The sequence below is a fragment of the Falco naumanni genome, chromosome 3, assembly GCF_017639655.2.
Source record: "Falco naumanni isolate bFalNau1 chromosome 3, bFalNau1.pat, whole genome shotgun sequence".
In the NCBI taxonomy this organism is placed as follows: Eukaryota; Metazoa; Chordata; class Aves; order Falconiformes; family Falconidae; genus Falco; species Falco naumanni.
Window position 1 is genome coordinate 117474056 of NC_054056.1, and position 20219 is coordinate 117494274.

General features: G+C 42.3%; 1 protein-coding gene and 1 long non-coding RNA gene across 4 annotated transcripts in view; one reads left to right on the plus strand and one right to left on the minus strand.

The window, feature by feature from the left end:
• TRAPPC9 (trafficking protein particle complex subunit 9) overlaps positions 1–20219 on the plus strand; it is a 508912-nt gene that overhangs the window by 450511 nt on the left and 38182 nt on the right. The window lies entirely within an intron of this gene.
• On the minus strand, positions 1125–14739 carry LOC121084350. The gene is made up of 3 exons (XR_005826696.1): positions 14729–14739; positions 1841–1843; positions 1125–1296 (listed from the first exon to the last, which is right to left on the minus strand). It is a non-coding gene; the product is annotated as an uncharacterized LOC121084350 (long non-coding RNA).

Consider the following 20219-nt stretch of genomic DNA (forward strand, 5'->3'; position numbering starts at 1 on the left):
TCACTTGTGCAGCGTTCTTCTGATAGCTTTGTGCTCTGCTTCTCATGCTAATTCCTTTTGCAGCAGTTGCTGCAGAATCTTAATGAAATTTGGCGTTTCAGCCCCCTTCACTGCCTGCCATATACAGTGCAGCTGCACAACCTGGTTGAGCAGACGCGTTACCACTTCAGCACAGGCTGGTCCTAAATCTGGCCACTCGGCTCCTGAACCTGCAAACCTTTCCTCTGATATCCTTTATTTATATGCATACCCCTGTTTAAGTCACTTGTATAAAGCAAATACTAGAGCATCTTTTCAGGACCAAATTGGTATTGCTCCAGCAACAGCCAAAGCGGAATATCTGTAGCTGAGGGAAAACACATATAAGGCAATTACTATTTAATGGTGGTAGAATATTGTTGCCGTTTTTTGCCCAGACAACCATCAGTTTACTCTTTGGTGCTATAAACTACTCTGACATTTCAAGTCTAGGGTGTGATATGGTGAAAACTATATTAATTCACAGGAAAATCAGCTGTGATTTGAAACTCTTGGCAGGAAGTTCTCCAGGTTAATTGAATTAGAGTCTGTGTGTGCTGCTTTATCCTATCAACTTTTATCTTTCAGTTTTATTGATAGACCTTTTTCTTGCACCGTCAGGAGAAAATGAACATGGGAGTCCAACCAGTTTTCTCATTCTTATTCTGCTGTCCAATCACCAGTGGTTTTTTTGTTTCTCCTCAAAGGAATTTGGTGAAACAGTTTTCTGTGTTCCTGCAAACACAATGAGACAAATTTCGTGTAGGCTGCAAAGGTTTGTTAGGCCTAGCTCCAAGCCTGCTACTGTTTCTCTGGGTGAAAATGAAATATTCTTATTTTCTTTACACCTAGGGATATATATGAGAATATTGAATATGTATGTTTTGTAGAGATATGAAATTTTGGAATTTTACAGTTGCTAATTTAAGGTTGCTAGTTTAATAAATAACTTGTATTTGCTACACAAGCTCTCAAAGGAACTTTTGCAGAAGTCAGAAATGGAAGGTAAAGGGGTGTACTGTGTCAGTATATCCTGTCATTGTCCCTGCAGGGTACCAGCATCCCGCAGGTGTCCTAAGGCAAACTCGGGGAACATGGGAAACCTCCTGTGGAGGAGAAGGGCAAAAGCTCACTTGATCTTGATTTTCAGTATGAACACAGGCCATGAAAGTGGGTCCTTCTGATCCTTCTGGCTTTTTGGGTTTTAAGCAGGAGGTGTCAGAAGAGTTACCACAGGGATAATTGGCTTGTGGTGGCCAAGCGTTCATAGCAACATCGCTTTTTGATCCTTCAGTGTTGGCTCTTCATATCATTGTGAAGGAGAATTCACCAAACATTGGATTGTTCACCCGCCAACAGGGAACATGATCTGCAATTAGACCGGCATGAGACAGGCTGGTTGTGCCCTACTGATGACATGTTGCTGCAATAATAGTCCTGCTCAGGACGAGAGGAACCGCAGGTTCAGACCCCCAGTGCGTGCACTTGGCTGAGGAGCCGTTGGAGCGAGGCTACCCTCTGCGGGCTTATGACTGAGCGGCTCGAAGTGAGAATCCCACCTAGATGTACCCATACTGCAGAGCCACCGGAGCCTTGGTGGCTGCCCCCCCGCGCTGTGCTGGCAGACCCTGTGTGGAGCACCACTCATGGTCCAGACTAGCGGGGAGGGCAGATGCAATGTCACCTCTCCCCAGTCACCTACCACATAATCGCAGCGTGCTCAGTGCTAAATCATTTGTAGATGACCTGGTTGTGGGTCAGGGTTTTGTATGTAGCAGAGCAGCTCCCTTGTTGCAATCTGTTGAGAGTCAGCCCTTGACACAAGCTTTTGTAATATTTTTTTTTTTTTCAGATTACCCAGAGAAGTGGTAGATGCCCCATCCCTAGAAACATTCAAGGTCAAGTTGGATGGGGCTGTGAGCAACCCGATCTAGTTGAAGATGGCCCTGACCATTGCAGGAGGGGGGGAGTAGAAGACCTTCAAAGGTCCCTTCCAACCCAAACTTCTCTATGATTCCATGATTCTTAACCTGGCTTGAAGACTTTGCCACCAAACAGCCATTTTACACTCAACTCCCTGTCTCACTTAGCTGAAAGACAATCCCATTAAGGGGGCATTTAATTGCCTGCTTGCTTTCAGCTCTGCTGCTCCTGTACACTTCTCTTAGCTGTCAGTTCTGAGGCTCTGGCTTTTTGCAAACCAAAATAATGACTTTTCTGTTGTGTACTGTGGTCTGGGGGATCCACAGGTTGGTGTGTATCACCGGACAATATTTGTTCTTGCTGCCACCAACTTCAGGTATTGCTTTTCACTATAGCTCTGCATGCCCAGTTACTATTACTAGTGTTATTTTTAATATTTATGCTGATGCTGTACTTGTAAGGTGGACTATACCCTATACAGGTATACACTAGGGTGGCAAGTACCTTACTGTACTTTACAGTTTCTATGTAATCACCACATATTTCAGAGCCACGTTTTACTCTTGCACACAAAAGAGATATATTCACAGGCCTTCCCTGAGCAAAGTGCAAGTCCTCTGCTTCACTTCAGGTAGACAGAAATGCGTTAAAGGTAGAGGATGTTGTCAGGTTTACCCCAGCCTGTTCCCTCCCCTCAGCCCCCCCTGTATAGTCCATTTTGCACTCACAGATTGACAGAAGCTGAAAACTGTGATACAGAGATGAGGTTTTCCTGCCCTGGCCTCAAGGTGAGCCCGGGAGGGGAGAGTCACACTCCAGGTCCTCATCAACTTTTCTAAACCTGCAGCTCAAGGAACGTTGGGGATGTCTACAAGCAGAGTCTCAGCAGCGTATGCAGTGTTGTGATGTTGCTACAATGCTCAGGAGCAATTCTTGTGGATGGTGAAAGGCACTTTTAATAAAAAAGTCACCATTTACTGCATGCTTTTTTGAGGAGCTGCATTGCCACTGGGGTAATCACTCTAATGGAACTGGAAAGGTGTTGTGCTACAGTTGTTTTCATATTTATGTGGTGCTCTCTTTGGCTATTATTTTACTTTTACTGGGTCCACAATTGTATTTCCCCATCGGAGCTAAACACTCCTGAGCCGTGGGGATTTTTGCAATTATTGCCACTGACAGAGCAAACAGGAGCGAGGAGTCTAAGCCGTTGCTATAGAGGCTGTATATAACACAATACCCGTGGAGCACTGGGCATAATAACCGTAACATGAAAAATGAGCTATTGATTCTCTGCCCACTTCTAGGGAATGAAAAATTTCCTCCCAATCCGTAAGCCACTGCACTAACAGCATCATCCTCCTGCGTGCTTGTCTGCAGAGGTCTGACTCCGTCCTCTGGTCACCGTTTAGTTTAGACTAATGAAAATGCATGTGTATTTGAGGAAAAAGCTTGTCATAGGCTTATTTAGTGTCTGTACAGCATCACCCGTGCAACAGTTTTGTGGCACTTAGGCATGCAAGACGCTGTTTTGACTTCGGTGTGTACCAGTCCTGCCTTACATCTCGGGGAGGAGCGAGGGCTGAATCACGGAAAGCATCGAGGCAGTTCTGGCATCCTTACTCATTCAGAGCGTTGTTTCAACCTCTTTGTAGACGCACTGTGCATAAACATCCTACTTGATGTGAGCAAAGATGTCGTGGTTTAAGTGATTTTAGCCTGATCACGCAGGAAATGCTCAGGAAAGATTAGCCCCCAATCCTATTTCATAAGTAGAGACAATATGCAAAGTGGTCGCTCCCATCCTCACAGGCTAAAATTCAGCTGTTTCTTTTGATGGGATCAAATACTTAGTCATGCCTGAGATTTCCCTTTTGTTTTTCATTACTGGGAATTTTAGCACTACCCAGTACAAGTTTGCTCCGACTTCTGTGTGCAGTGGTCTCGGGGGTGATGGCCCATGGACACATCTGCCATGAGAACTGACAGCAGTTTTCCTTTCCTTGACATTCCTCTCATTGGTTTTAGGAACCAATTATAGGGCAAATAGCCTGCATAAGGCAGTATTAGTTCTTTGTGGGCAGCTGAAAGAGAAGCACTGTGTGGATATCAGCAAAACTTGGCCGCTAGTTTTGCCAGCATCGGTGCCAGCGTTTTCTTTGGTTTGCTCCATGCAGATTTGGGACCTTGTGTTTCATTTGGAATTTTGCTCGGGACTGAACCCAAGTTTGGGAGATGCTGCTGCCAAGTTTTCTCTGGTTTTGTGTCAAGAGCAATTTTGGATTGAAGCTGGAACTGAACCAGGCACGTGATCTCACTCCAGTCCTGTCTCATATGTTGAGGAAAGCCAGACTCGTCTAGCCAAAATGGAGTCAGACAGAGGGTGTTATATATTCCTGATGTAAGACTAAAGTAAAATCCATGGACAGTTTTAGTCTCCCTTTTACTCTCAGTCTCACAAAAGAACATTTGTGGAACAAACCTTCAATGGGAAGGTTATGAATGTTCTTTTTCCCCCCTCTCCACTTCTGAAATAGTGCATTGAAGGATGACTCTGGCCTTTTTGAGTATGTGGTTGAAGGAAACGGATGCGAGAGCAGTGAGTGAAGCTCAGTGGTTGAATGCCAGGTGCCTGGACCTGCTGCATCCCCACAGCCTTTGGGACTGGTCCCCACAAGCAGGATTTGAACCCCTCTGTGAAAACTTCAAAGCGTTCTGCTGGGCACTGTGCTGAAGGCTGTAACCTGAGGGTAATGTATGAGAAGCCAAGTAAATTTTTTGATGTGTCAGCCTTTTTATTAATACAAACAATTAAGGAGAAGATTGATTTTTGGACCAAATTCCTCTTCCTATCAGGGAGAGAGATGATCTCACTAAAGGTATTTTGCTTTTTATTGAGGTATTTCTGCACTATTCGTCACACACCAAACAGGCATTGCAAAAGAGGATTGGGATAGTGTTTTTAAACCGGTTTTCAACAAAATCCATAGCATGTGGCTCTCAAATGTGAGCAGTGGCTCTGTGTAGCCCCACAGACAGGAGGAACACACAGATGACTGCTGTGCATCTGCAAACACCTTTTTGTGCCCCACCGTTACCTCCCATAGATCATTATCCTTTCGTTGACTTGTGCCAAAGCATCTGTGTGCTGTTGTGCTGAACATTTCTGCCTCAATGCTGGGTCTCCAAAACCAGAAACTCCCTTCCATGGTCTTCTGCTGAGCTTCGCCTCCAGCACAGAGGGGAGACCTTGGGCACAGGCCATTAGGTTTTATGTTCCCAGCTGTAGCTCCTGTTCTTTTTTTTCATGCAGGATGTCTGTGCTGTTGACAGGAATTAATTTGCTCAAATTGGGAAGACCAAGAGAGATGTTTTATGGTATATTTTTGTTTTGGTTGTAGATCTGGGTCCCACCTATTCATAAATAACAAGTTTTATTTTTAGCACTTGGATGCAGAGTGATAAACAGGCGGGGGGAGGGGGGAATCAACCTCAAACTCTTGTTTTCAAATGTATAGAGATATCACTCTATTTTGTGGAGTTTCTACTATCTCTTGTCATATCAGTGTGTGTTTCTGAGCTCTGTGCTGAATCAATCTATTTACTTTCCCTCTTGGTCTGCCTTTCAAGCAGCACCTGACCGATGCTGATCAGCCAAGAAAGAAGTGATATGTGACCTACCCACTCGACTTACAGCAAATCACGCTCTGCACAGTCTATTTTTAGAAGTCCAGTTTCTGTGTTAGGCTCTTGGAATTCTGTGTTTGCTTCATCTGGAGTACGGCAAAAATCTTTTGATTAATTTTAGAGTCAAAGCTCCTTGGAATAAAATTTGGTTTAATAATGGAAGTGCATTAAAAATTTATATGAGAAGCGGGAATTTATGTCTCTCTGAGAACTTAGATTTAAATACAATCTACCTGAAACAGACATTCAAGATGTAATAAACACAAGATTCATGTTGGATGTTTGAGCCCTGTTGAGGTCTCCAGTCCCATTCTGTTTAAAAACCTTTCTGTGCAGGAGCTGGCTACCACACTTCCCACTTGCACCCTTTTTCCATTTTCTAGCGTAAGTAAAAACACTCCCGCTGGGTTTTTTCTTGGTGAGGTGAAAGCTTCTTACCCTTCTTGTTCCCATCTTGTGAACATTTTTCCCACTGACCTGTCCTGAGTCTCAAAGTGTGGGCCAAACCCATCCCGGGTGTTTGTGGTGAAATGCAGCAAAGCTGCACACAGCAGAGCAATGCCCCCCTGGATTCCCTGCGTCCGTTAGCCCGGCTCACCAGGGACATGTAGGTATTTTGCTGTAACAAGCCACTTGTGCCTGATGATCCGATCTGCTAGCAGAGAGCTTTCCTGGAGCTGCTGGTCCCTAAGCCAGGTTTTTGGGTGGGGGTTTTTTGGTGGGTTTTTTTTAGCCACTAGATATTTACATTTGAATTCTCTTGCTGGAAGATAAATATTCTGTCCTCATCTTCGATTAATTGCATTTTTCTCATTTTTGGGCCGAGTATCAAAATCCCATTTCATTTTATTTCATGTGCTCCAAATCACCAGTAGCACCTTTCAGTCTGAATCAGTTTTCCTTTATTTTTTAGATTTTCCCCTGCCCTGCCCTACAACTTAAATTGTCAATGAAAGTATTGGCTAAACCTCAGGACTTGCCGTCATGGGTTTCACCTCTTGGAAGTATTCTGAAATGTTTTTGGTGAAAGATAACCAGATTTTCAGTGATCTTTCGTTGATTACAGATTTTCAATTATCTTTAAATTGCGTTCGTTGTATACAGATTCAGACCAAAAATGGAAGGGTAGATAGTGAAGTGCCATGCAAAAGGCTCTCATTGCTGTTCTTGTATCCCAAATGGAAGCAGGAAACTCTCTGATTATCAATAATTATTTTCTGGCTCAGTCCTATTTTGTAGTCTTGCCTCAACCAGGCTTTGAGTTCAGAGCAAGGGTTTAAAAGCAGATAACCTACAAAAATTTTCTGTCTGTGACAATACAAAACAGGGCACCCTGAGGTAGTAGATACTTTCAAAGTTGCATTTAAGAAAATGAAAAAAAGAGATTATGTCATTTAATTCTGGGGTCTAAACACAGGGCTGAGAATCCAGAGCTTTAAAGCTTTACACCTGGCTCCATGACTTGCCATTGCAAAAGGGAAATATTGTTCTGGATCACTTTGTCACTTTTTTAAAAAAAGATGTGTGTGGGCAAAGTGCACTAATTTACCACTGTGAAGGCATAACATTTTCTAAATTTACTTGTGCCCACACAAGTTGAAATTGAAACTATTATTTTGATGTTAAGTCTTACCTTTTTTTGTGTTATACTGCAAGGTCTACATCCTGCAGTCTTTTCCAGTGAGTGCGGGGCCTAAATCAGATTTCAGCCTTACAAACCAATCTTACTTTTCCTTCCAACTATCTTTTATTCCAGTTTGTTTCTTGCCTTTTACAACTCATCTAAAGTCTATCTGGTTTTTGTATTCAGCTTAATATATTCTCCCAATATTTAATTTGTTGGAGGTTAACAGTGTTCTGATTGCAATTTCCATCAGCTCAGAAAGGAGAAAATGATAGACAGGGGAAATCTAGGGTATTTTTAATTCTAAAAGGCTAATTTAGACTAAATGCAAAATGGATATAAACAACTGCCCTAGTATTTTCACAATAGCCAACCAGATTCCATAAAAAGAAAAAAGAAAAAAAAAAAAGTCCTAACATCCTCATTTCTTTTTATGCTAAAACATTGGCAGATATTGATATAGGAGGCAAACTAACTCATGTGAACTAAATTGGGCACTTCACACTAAGCAAAAGGCATTCAGCTGCAGTTGCATAAAACATGGTACAGAGAACCCTGGATCCTGGAGAGCAATGTGTGAAATTGCCTCAGAACCATGTTTGTCAAATTGTTTTTTGGTAAATATCATCCACTTTTTAATTTGTTTTACTGAAATTTTCTGTCTGACTCTCCTCTCACTTCCAGAGTGCTGACTGGAGTAATTGCATCTAAAATTCGGGAGCGCAGGGCTGGGAGTAAGGAACATGGTACTGTCTACTCTGACCAGCCTCTGAACAACTCATTTCAGATAAGGAAAAAAAAGTTACATTACAGCAAAAAGTTTTGAATATTTGCCCAGAGATAAATGTGGGTGGTTTTTGGGTTTGTTTTTTTTTTTTGCCACGGTGGCAATGATTTGCACAGCAGTAAGAAATGTAGTCTTGGTTAAGATTGTTGTCTTGAAAACCCTGGAGATTTAAGTCCTCTATACATGGGATTGTCATCACAGCAGAGACTCCACTGAAAGGTTTTCTATGGAAGTGAGAGAGTGAGAAACCTTTAGGTATCAAGAGTGCCTTTTTTCTGATGTATTTTTAGTGTTGATGATTATCTGTTAAGCATAGAAGTGAAGCATTCGGTCGGGTATACCAATTTGTTTTTATTTTCACAAGGTACTGTTTTTCTATACTTTGTGAATAGGCCCTGTAGCTAAAATTTCCCGCCTAGGACAGTTAAAATCCTCTGCAAGGACTGGTTCTTCTTCCACCCCGACTATGCTGTAGCCACTTGTTAGTTTCTTTGGGGTTTTATTCCCATATTTTATCCACCTTGAAACATTCGTCCCGTTGCTAAGACCACAGTCTATTATCAAAATTGATCTCCAGATAAGCAGACACAGTGAATGAATGGCCTGGCTCTGTTAGTTTATTAACTACACAGATGTAAAGAAGTTGCACACATATATTATTATTGCGAGCAACACCAGAATCAAGCCTACTGAAAAGCCATCCCTACCACAGTAATTGGAAGGTTTAGTCAATATTTGGAATGCATGGATTCCGTCAATAGATATTTGAGGTCGTACACTGAAACTCTTTAATATCAGGAAAACTCACTGTGAGTGACCTTCCGGAAAGTTCAGTCACCTTCTGATCTCGGGGTTTGATCCAATCCTGTCTCATGAAGAAAATTATTTTAAATTTAATTGGTTAGTATGAGTCACACTAAGGATGATGAGGATTAATTGTCTTTGTGTACGAGCTTTTTTGATCTACCAAATGCCTTTGCAAGAAGCAATCACGTAGGGCCAGGGAAAAAAAAAAAAAAAAAAAAAAAAAAAGACACTTGGAAATCAAAAGACGAGGGAAAAAAGAGCCAACTATGTGGTCTTTGAGATTCCCTTTTGTAACATGATTTATTGGTCTCTCAGTTTTGTTTCAGGGTCCAGGTTGGAGGACAGTAGCTTACAGTGTGACCACGTAGGCTGACTTGACAGAGATGCATGTTGGATCTGTATTATAGAGAAAGCTGGAGGGAAAGGTGGCTGAGGGTGCAGGGAAGTAAGGCAGCCTTTTTTCTTGCTTGCTTGCTCTTTTTCTTTGTTTCTTTCTTTTTTTTCCCCCCCTTTTTTTAAAGGAATTTGTGCATCACATCAAACATTTGCTAAACTAGTCATTTTCCCTAGGCCATTGAAAGTTTATATCTGCTTGTCCTTATGTTATTTTTGCATTCATTACTACTTATGTGGAAGTCTAACTTCATGTCATTGATTTCTCTTGACCAATAAGCCCTAAGTCAGCAGCAAGGTAAACAAGTACCAGCAGTGTCGCTGTGCATTGCTATTTATCTTTACAGTGGATGTGAAACAAGATGAATTACAGAAACCCCACCTACACTTGCAACCTACATGCCTCTCAGCTGGTTTTATGCCCGTGTTATCTGAAAATGGGTTTGGCATTAGAAATGTGCCTTCAGAGTTTTGATAACAATAAAAAGGCATCCCACTGAAAACTACTGCAAAGTTGTGACCGTAGGAGTTTGTGCGTAATCATCTCTCCTGTACCCTATAGGTGATGTTTATCTCCTTAGTTTGAATGGCCTGAAAGTCCAGGCTCTGTCCACTGTCAGTGGGGTGAAATGAGTAGTTTCAGGGCAATTCTTTCCATCCTGCAAGAACTGCCCAAGCTAAGTAGAACAGAGACACCTTTGGAAGTGTATTTATCTCCATGTACTTAGAGAGCTTTTACATGGCTGCAGTTGGGGACGTGAATCCTATTGCTGGGAATGATTATATTAGTACCGTATTGTGCCTTAGATTCAGAAAATATTGTAGTAGCACTTATTTTGTGGGACGGGTCTGAGGAAGAAGTATATTGTACCTGACTAAAGCACTCTCTTGTGTGGAAATGCACATATAGATTCATTAGAAATTAAGGATAGATCATCAACTCTTTGTCACAGGCTGCTAAGTGTCACTCAGCTGCACTATTACCAGCCTGAAGACAATAGGGGTATATGTTTCAGTCTTCCAGAAATTCAAATGTGGGCTGCAGGCAGAAAAAGAAGCAAGAACAATCCTAGTGCCCATGGCCCATGTTCAATTACTGTGTAGGTGGAATTCCCTCAGGAGAATCCTCCCACCTTCCAGAGAAAGCTGAAAAATCCCAAAAGATGGGAGGCTCAGTTTGTGCTCAGCCATCGCTGTGCAATGAAAATTGCAACAGCTGTCTCACACGGTGCTCTCCTGGACCTCCTCTTCCTGGTTTTCATTAAAATGCAGAATTTGTTGTTACCTTCTAAGCTGCTTGGTGTGACGACCCTTCGAGGAGAGGCTGTCGTTGCTCTGCATGGCTCACTCTTCCTTCTTGATATTCCTCTCATGGCTTTGTTTGGGATGGATAAGTTGGGGTGGCAATTCAACTGGAAGTGTTTGAAGCAACAGGATGATTATGATTTTCCACAGCAAATGTAAGTCTTGGCGTTGTCAGACAATAACTCATCCTGGGTTCTTCTGATAAATTGGCTCGATCGTGGCTGATAAGGGCTGTGTAGCTACAGTGGCTGTGGCAGCGAATCTTTCAGAATCATTGCAAATGTGTTCATCTCCGAATGAAGCAAGAGAGGCATTTTTTTTTTTTTTTCAGTGAAACCTTTGTGACTGATGCCACAGACTGGTTTGGCACGACTAGAAATTCACTCTGTCCATTTTCATTCAATATCTCCTATTCAGCCTCACAATGTCCCTTTAATGAAACCATTTAGGAAAATGATTCTATTTTGCGGTAATACTGGCAGGCCGGGGAGGTTCATGCTTGTTAAGCAAACTGGCTCATATGCTGACCAAATCACTGCTGCAATACTCTCTTTGAGAAGGCATTTACCACTAAGTGTTTGTTAGCACAGAGAGGATCCAAGCTGTTTCTAAACCTTTGCAAATCTAATACAGAGCGGTCTTATCCTGGAATATCTTTTTAGGAGGTGAACTCAGGAGCTATTAAGAGGCCAGGGTATTGTTAGCAGAGAGAAGAAAATAAAATACGTGCTGAAAAGAGAGCATAAGATTAAAGATAATAGTTCTGCTGTAGGGGCCCCTTTAGGCGATCAGGAGAAAGAGAGTAAGGTTTGTAATATTCTTCTCTTTCTCTCATAGCCTAGAGAAGTCTTCATGTGCAAAATATTTTTAATCTCTTTTTCTATTTTGAGACTCGGTTTCACAAAGTCGTTTTTATACATCCCAGTATAAACACTGCAGCAGATTTAAGAGGGATTTTCTGTCTGTCAAAATTAAGTGCATCAGTCTGTGTGCAAGGCTGGGAAATGTTAGGAGGCAATCATAGTGAAAAACAAACATACAAAAAAGGCAAACATCAAGTATGGAATAGTTTTATGTTTCAGATAAGTGACTTTATTCCCAAGACTGACTAATGACGGAGGAGAGAGAGGTTTTTCGATGGTTATCACAGACGGTGGATGATTGAGGCTTTTGGGTTCTTTTTCTTTGCTGACTCATTTTCTGGCCTTTAATGAGTCAAACTCTGTGTCATTGTAGTCTGTAAAAATGGGTGTAATAAGGATGTGTGTCCCAGAAGCATTCTGAGTCTTAATTGACGTTGGTAAAATATTCTGATATTTTTGTTTGAAGACACTAAAATGAAAATAGCATCACTAACAGAAGCACCAACTCTTCCCCTGTGAACATTTCTGCATGGAACCATGGTCTTCTGGACCTAAATATTATGGATTTTCTTTGCTTTCCCTTAGGTTTGGTAATTTGTGGATCATGTAGAAAGCTGAATGTTTCCACTGGTGCATTCAGCCACTCAAATCTGACATTTGTATCTTCCCATGTTTCTTTCTCCAGCGTGTATGCATTTATAGTGAAATGTAAGGTTTATCCAAATTGAGCTTTCTCCTTGACAGTTGCTGTAGCTTTGCTTTTGTATATGCTGCCAGGACTTTGGCAGAGTAAATGTGCTAAGTCCCTCTTGCATGAAAGTCTGGGACAAAATTCCATTGCTTTTCAGTAGGGCCTGATCAGATTCAATATTAAGAAAACTTTATTTCCTGCTAATAATCTGTTTTGGTCTCCAGACAATTTGCAGAGTTGCCTTTAAAACAGGTGTCTAAATCTGATCGGCTGTTTGTCTTTTTTCTCTCTAAATAACCTGCAAAAAATTGCATTTGTAAGATTCAGTCCTACAAATTCTTAATAAACATTGTTGCTACTCATTCAAAGGTGACCTTTTTTATAAATAAAGGTTACTTCTTAGAATAAAGGCTGGCAGTATCAAGCGCTAAAATTCTCGCAGCCCTTTGTGTTTCAGTCCAAATTTCATGTCTTTTCAGTGGATTACATTTGCTCTGACTGCAGCGAAGTCTGGTAAATAGAAAGCAGATGAATTAATAGTGAACTCAACTAAAACAGGAAAATTTGAAGACATGCTAAAAGAGAAAAAGGTCTGAAGCAAGTGGAGATCGTGGCTTGAATGAGAGAATCTATTTGTCATGTTGGAGGGCACTTGGATTACGTGGTCAGTGACACTTAGTGCAACACCAGCCCTGTTCTAAGCAGCAGCCTGTAAACTGTAATAAACAGAAAATAAACAGGATCTACAAATAATTTCCAAATAGGGATTACATAATACAAATTAAGGGAAGCACTGATAAGGAGGGAGAGAAATTGTGAAGCAGAGACATGGTTATGGTACAAGTTCCAGGAAAGAGACGCTGGAGTGCTGAGCATTTCTTGCAGCATCTTTGATGAGATTTTGAGAGGTTCAGAGCTGGGCAAACACAAATCACAGGAGAAAAACTGGCAGAGATGCGGGGCCATATTCAGACTGTTTTTCTACAGAAGCCTATCTTTAGCATCTGAATTTGAGAAAGTGATCAGTGATTCAGGCCACCTACAATCTAGCACTGCCAGACCCGGCTGGCTGTACTGTCAGTGGAGAAAAGCAGTCATGATACCTAAGTTAGCTGCTGGGAGCAGATTATTCTGAACAGAGCCCTGAATTGAGGAATGGAAGTAAGTTCTTGTACTGTTTAACTAAAAAAGGCTGTTGAAACAGCTGAGGACCTGAAAGGATGGAAGTGTGCATATTGCTTGGCTCTGATTTCCTAATTTAATAACTGGAAGAACATGAAAATCTGGTTTACTTTAAGGTAAAATTTAAGGGGGAAATGTTAGGAGAAAACAGAAAGTAATGGTGGTTCCTCCAGTGCCCCTACATATTTGGGCAAGGATTTATGGTCGTGCACAATGGGAAAATTCTAGGTGTTCAGTGAGGAACCTTAAAACAGAAGAAGTGCAATGAACAGGGCAGCACTGCAGCCTGTAGCAGGAAAGGCCACGTAACTGCACATAGGGTGGTGTTTACCTGGAATGGTGATTTAGGCAAGCAAATTTATCAGGAATCACATGTTAACTGTTGTTCTTTATCTTTTTAATATGGTTGCTTGTTATCAAGGTTCTTTTGCATGCGTGTTGTCACTGTATTTTGATTTTAACTCACTGTCATGCTATAAAATTTTAGCATTAATAATAATTGCAGACAGATTTTAGTTGTCCCATGTGGGTCCGTTATGCTCACTCTTCCTTGTTTGGTCCCACCCCCACCCCCACACACCTTCTTTGTCTGGTATGTTGTGCTTAGAGTTCTGTACAATAATGCCTAATGAGTTTAATGGGTGAATAAAATACTTGTGCAATTAGGAGAGGAGGCTAAGAATAAAGAAAAGGGGAGAAATGAGGATGCTTCAGCTCAGAAGTGTAGGAAAAGCTAAGAGCATTGTAGAAGAAAACCTGTATTACACCATTCTCTTGCATATCTCTACCAAAGATGATTTTAGCCTCTTGACTGAAAAAAAAAAAAAAATTTGGCAGTCAGTGGGTGGCTTTTTTAATGGCTCAGTGGGTTTTGCCTGACTAATACTCTGAGTCTTAAAGAATATGAGCAAAGTACTGTTGATTACTCTACCCAAGAATTAAGCAATGTTTAGGGGGGAATTCACTTGGCCTGATGTTGAGTAGCTCTATCTGAGATAGTCCCTGAGCTTATGCCAAACCCAGAGCAAACCTCATCTGTTTAGTGGGTTGGTTTTTTTTCTTGGAGTGGGGCCCCGAGGTCAAGAAAATTAATGCTGTCAGTCTCTCAATCTCACATTGCTTCAGATGGGCACAAAATACCTGCCTGTTTTTTAATGAAGTATGTAACAAGACTTCTGATTCTCCCAAGTGTAAATGGGGTGGGGTGAATCAGAAAGTTTCAAACATGTTCAGCTGCAGCTGAGGGACTTGTGGCAGCAGCGATCTACCTCTGGAATGAGCCTGTGGGCAGATGGTGTGTATCCAAGCCTTGACCATCATTAAGAAAGAGTACTGAACTTCTTTAAAAAAAAAAAAAAAAAAAATAAAAATGAGTGGCATTCACAGTGCAGCTGATCTCACTTTCCAGGCAGAAAAAGCCAACCTTGTCAAACAGCGAAACAAAGGACGATCAAAAAGCTCTTTCTCATTTTGAGTTGTTATCAAGCCCGAGGGTGTTGTCAAGAAGCCATAAGGACTTTTGGCATTGATTTTACATGGAAGTTTTGGGGATTTTTTGTGAAAGGTGGTGGTAAGTAAAAGACATCTTATGTTACACAGAGTCAGAGCTCAAAAACCTCATTGGAGTCCTGTTTGTCTTCTTTTCCTTACCAACTGGGTCAGCAACCTGCCTGGGAGTGTAAAATGGACAGTTAATCTCTTCCAGGCAAGCTAAAATTACATTTTCTCAACCCAGTGTATGTAATGGCTGGTATTTCAGACATCAGTTCATGCACTGTGTGAATACATGCTGTGTTTACTGTTAAGTGTGGATGAGACCAATTAAATATGTGAAGTATTAAGTAAGACTTTCAGGTTCTCTCCTCAACAACTTCCCAACATGGGCAGCTAGATGTTTCCCACTGAACTCACTGGCTGACAACAATGCACAAGAACATCCTTCACTTGACGTTTTTGTATGCTAACTTCGATTTCTGCTTTAGCATCTTGGAGAGCCTGACATTGTGACTTGCTTTCTCAAGTCAGTCAGTTCATGAGGAGAAATACAACTCTGAGGTCATAACGTGCTGTTCCATCTGCTCTGTCCTGCCCTATGTCCTCAGCTGAATTTGCAAATCGGATCTTGGACATAAATGTGACGTGGGAGCCAGAATGCAGGGATTAAAATACCGGGTCAGGCAGCTGTCTGCCTCATCTGGGATTATGTCTGGCAGACTATGTTTGCCCAGTCTGGGCAGAAACCTTTGCAGGCACCACCAAGCCCATATCATAAAAGCTAGAAATGTCCCTTGGAAGGAAGGGGCTGCTGGAGTCCTGCCTCCTTCTCAAAGCACCAAACTGTATTAGGTAGCTTTGCCTGGGCAAGGCTCAAGTACCTCTGCAGCTGGAAATCTGACGGCTGCCCTGGATGACCATTTCCAGCACTGCACTATTCTGCAAGAGAAGAATCTTTTCCTGACATCCAGTCTGCGCCTCCAGCTTGGGGCCGCTTGCCCATGATTGAGAAGCATTTCTCTCCATAATCTTTACAACCCCCCTTGGGGTAGTGGTAGGAGATTAGAGTCCCCCCCTTAAGACTCTTTTTCGCAAAACAAGCTGATGTTGACTCAGTCAACCACGAGAAAAAGTTGTGGTCAACCAGTACCCTTGGAATTATTTTCTTGGTTTATAAATGGGAAGACAGAGGGATGAGAATTAGTATTTCTGCATTCCTACAAAAATGTATAAATAAAGCACTGCAAAGCATCAATCTCTACTTTTTCCTATAGTCCTTGAAGAGTAACGAACTATTGTTACAAGAACAACTTCAAGTGTTTTCTTTCCAAACAAATGAGAAAGTATCTTACCTTATGTCAGCGTTAGAGAACAGAAATCAGTTGTCTGTCTGCCAGCATTATGTATCTCATGAGAAGTTTCAGATACTCTCCTCTAGTGCTGCTTCAAATCAGTACCTCATTTGCAGAGTTTTGTGTAATGCCTTGTTGATTTACCATAGTGTTCCCTTAATGTTTGTGAGTTTGCATTTCAAAGCTGGACGTCAGATAATTTCAACCTTGCAAACTTATTATTGTTTTGCTATTTCTCCTATTGCATTTTTTAAAAAAAATCATTATATTATTTCCCATTAAAAAAAAAATATTATTTTTCCCATAAAAATTTGTAACAGCTGTTGGTTACACGGGAAAATCAAGGCATCAAAGAAAAGTGGATAATGTAAATGAAGAGATTTGCAGTATTTCCCATGAAATGTCGATTTATATTGTTTGGGCCAGTGATGGGCTAGAGTTTAGCAGCTCTTTTCTCATTGCAGCTTAAGAAGTTCCGCTTGGTAGCTTATGTATTGTTTCTCCGTAGAGCTGTACTCTGTACTTCCACAAATAAAAGCGGGCTCTGAGCACACGCTGCTGTGGTTCGTGGCAGTCATCAGGGTTGTAGTGAACTCATGAGGTGAGCACAGCTGAAAGAGGCAGCCAACAGACGAGCAGTTTCGGTGCTTTCCTTTGGTATCTCCTGGGAACTTCTAGGGCTGTGAGAGGACTCCTGGGAACTCGTAAGGGATTTTCAGGGTGCCAGCTGCAGCTGGGAAAGGAGAGCTACAGGAGGCCTGTCTTCCAGCGGGCTCTAGGAGCTTCTGATGAGCTCTGCCAGCTATTCCTGATCAGAAGGCGCTTCTGAGCTTCTTTTTTTCCAGCTGACTCCTAGTTAGGGAACATCAAGCACTCTTTCAGCAGATGCTGTGGAGAAGCCTGTATAGCTGCTGGCCTTAAAGTAGGTCCCAGATGCAGCAGCAGGTGCAGAAGTGGTCCAGAAAGACATGGACCTTCTTCTCCATGACCCTGAAGGTACAAAAGCCTGAACCCGCAGCTGTATGGAAGGATGTGCTGGCAGTCTGTGCTTATCAAGTCAGAAATGAAGACTTCCATGATGGCAAAGGCAGAAACCTGTGACTTTTGGCCTCTGGAAGGAGGTTCCTGCCCCACCGGCAGATCTGCAGCTACAGAAGAGCTTCAGCTCCCTGGGTGTGGATGGGGGCTGGGAGCTCTGTCCCATGAAGCATCTGAGCCAAAGAAGGCAGGCAGATAGTAATGGGTTGCTCTTTCCTGGGGTGGGGTGGGGTGAAATCCCCATCTGTCAATCTGACCTGCTCTCTAGGGACATTTTCTCCTTACCAGTGGCTTAGATCTGGGATGTTGTAGACAAGATGATTAGGCCTGTCCAGCCATTGAGCTGTCATCTGCTTCCCCGTGAGCACCAACAATGCCGTCAAGGAAACCTGGAGCGTATCAAGTGTGGCTACATGGTTTCACCGGTCATCGCTGAGGACAAATGGCCCGGATGGTTTTCGCCTTTGCGGGAGGGGGCTAGAGAAGGAGTGGACAGACCCTGTAGGTCAGCAAATAGTTGCACAGCTGGTGTCAACAAGTCTGGCTTCTGTAACTATGGGATCTTCTTTGGGGATCAAAGATGGCTACAAAGAGACAGGATCTGCCTGACCAAGTGGGGCCAAAGCATCATAGGAACGGCAGAGGAGGACAGTGAGGATCCACAGCAGGTTTTGCACTTTACATGAGAGTGGAGAGGGAATGCGTGGAACTCTGCCTTGGTGATGAGCCAGCTGGGCACTGATGGGTCATGCTCAGAGAGCAGACCAATGAAGGTGATGCTGTGGAGCGTGTTTGCCACAAGCCACCAGATTAGGGAGAAGGAGATGAGGCCTTCTTCAGACAAGGGGAAGAAGCCATCCCAGAGAAGACAAGGCTCAGAGGATCTTACCCATATGTAGAAATATTTGACTGGAGGATGTAGAGACAGAGACAGACTTCTCAGCGAAAGGAAAAGAGGCGATGGGCACAAGCTGAAGTTCAGAAAATGCCATTTAAACATAAGAAAACTTTCTTGCAATGACTGTCTGAAAACTGGCGTGGGCTGCTGAGGGAGGCTGTGGACTCTCCATCCTTGCGGCTATTCAAACCTGGCTGGACGTGGCCCTGGGCAGCCTGCTCTGGCTGACCCTGCTTTGAGCAGGGGTTGAACTAGATGATCCTCAGAGTTCCCTATCAGCCTGAGTGATTCTTCAGCTCTGTGAGAAACCACATCCCTTCTTTTCTTTTGCATCAGTGAAGCAGCACACAGCAGTGAGGAGCAAGGTACCTGCTTTCTGGGGGTGTGCTTGGAATTTACAGGAAGAGACAACAAATGGGAATGGTTTGCAGCACAGCTTTCCCAGAGCATATTTGCTTAGAGCAATGTAAATTTTTGTGAGTGAAATACTCTACCTTGAATTGCTTAATTATTGGCAATAAAAGAAACCACAAGGCTGACCTGCAAATTACAGGGATAAAAAACTAAGTGCAGGTTTAGACTTCACTGAAGCTTTGTTGAAACTCTGTAGGTATTAGAAGTGTATGTTTAAGAATGTCAAATGTATAAATAACAGCTACTTGAGCAATCTACTCTTTTTAACTGCAATTAGTGGTACACTGCAATCTGCTTTCTGAAAGATTTGGAAATCTTCCAAAGGCAGGATAGACCACAGGATTTTGGTACAGTTTGTAGAGATGAAGTGATGTGATGTCCTTGCAGGATGCAGGAAGGAAAGCAAAAAGAGAATGACCAGGCAGATGCTGAATGGTAAACATCTGGATTTCAGCTCAAGCTGGAGAAAAGAAAAGATTTCACAGGTTCATTGTCAGAGCATAGCTGGTGTTACTGTTAAAGCAACATCTCTTCTGAAAAGAACAGCATAAAATGAATAACAAATTCATGTATTTCAATAAAAAATTCTATTCGATACAGGTCATTTGCTAAGTGCTCAATTCCAGTAATTCATACGTTGTATGTAATTAAACATAGTTTAAGAAAAGCAAGTTTAGCACCTACAGGAATGGTTTAGAGACCATTCAAGGAATGCAGGAAAGGAAGCTGTTTGTTTAAATCAGACACCGTAACAAAGGGAAAGTCAGTATCACACACTAAACATAGTACTAACTGAAGAAAGGCATGTTTTGCACTGAAGACAGCCCTGGTAACAAAATTTCTTTAGACCCAGGAATTCATCCAACTTACCTGCAGTCAGTCAGGAGCATGTTAAGTGGTAGATTAGATGGCCAAAGACTTGACCAGAGCAGCTGTAATTAAAAAAAGTGGTTGCCAAGTGCTTCAGAGCTGCCTTACATATAAATAGGATCAGTTCTTTTCTGCAGTGCCAAACGAGGAGGTCCATTCCCATGTTCTGCCTCTGGGGCTCAGGATCACTAGCAATGAAGTAATATGAAATTGTGTATCATAGCTTTGGCGGGCGCTGTCAGCATGCTGCCAGTTTGCAGCAAAACTGTCGCTATTGTCTGACGGGCATGCCTGGTCTGTTCCCTCCGCTTGTATGTAGTGCATATTGCTTGTGTGTAAACTCGTGCCTACAGGCCCCTCCTACCACTTCTTTCTCCAATGGCAAGATCTAGCCAATGTTGATGCAAAGACCAGCAAGGTTGTCTTTTTGCTTGCTTGTTTTTCATTCTTCCACTGCTCTGTCACTGGCAGAGACTTACCACTTCCTTTTCCCCTCTAGTCTCTGTACCATCCCCTTTGGCCTTCATTTGCAAGATCATGTCAGGGTCTCCACTCTTGCACCCTCTCTGTTCCTCCTCTTCATGTTGATGTCAGGTTTTCATCTCTTTCTCTTTTTCTTCTTGTCAGCCTCATGCCATGAAGTCTGTTTTGCGCAGGACAGTGTTTCCTTGTCTCCACTTGCTCGATTCCTAGAAAATCCATTATTATTTATTACTGTGTTGTTTTGAAAGTTAGATATAAAAATAGAAACTCTATTGAACTGCAACTATTTACAGAGACATAGCAAATAGTATCCTAAACCTATGCCAAACAGCTCTAGTACAATTCACCCTTCCCTATTGAAGGGGAGAGAAGAATTATCTATCTAGCTAA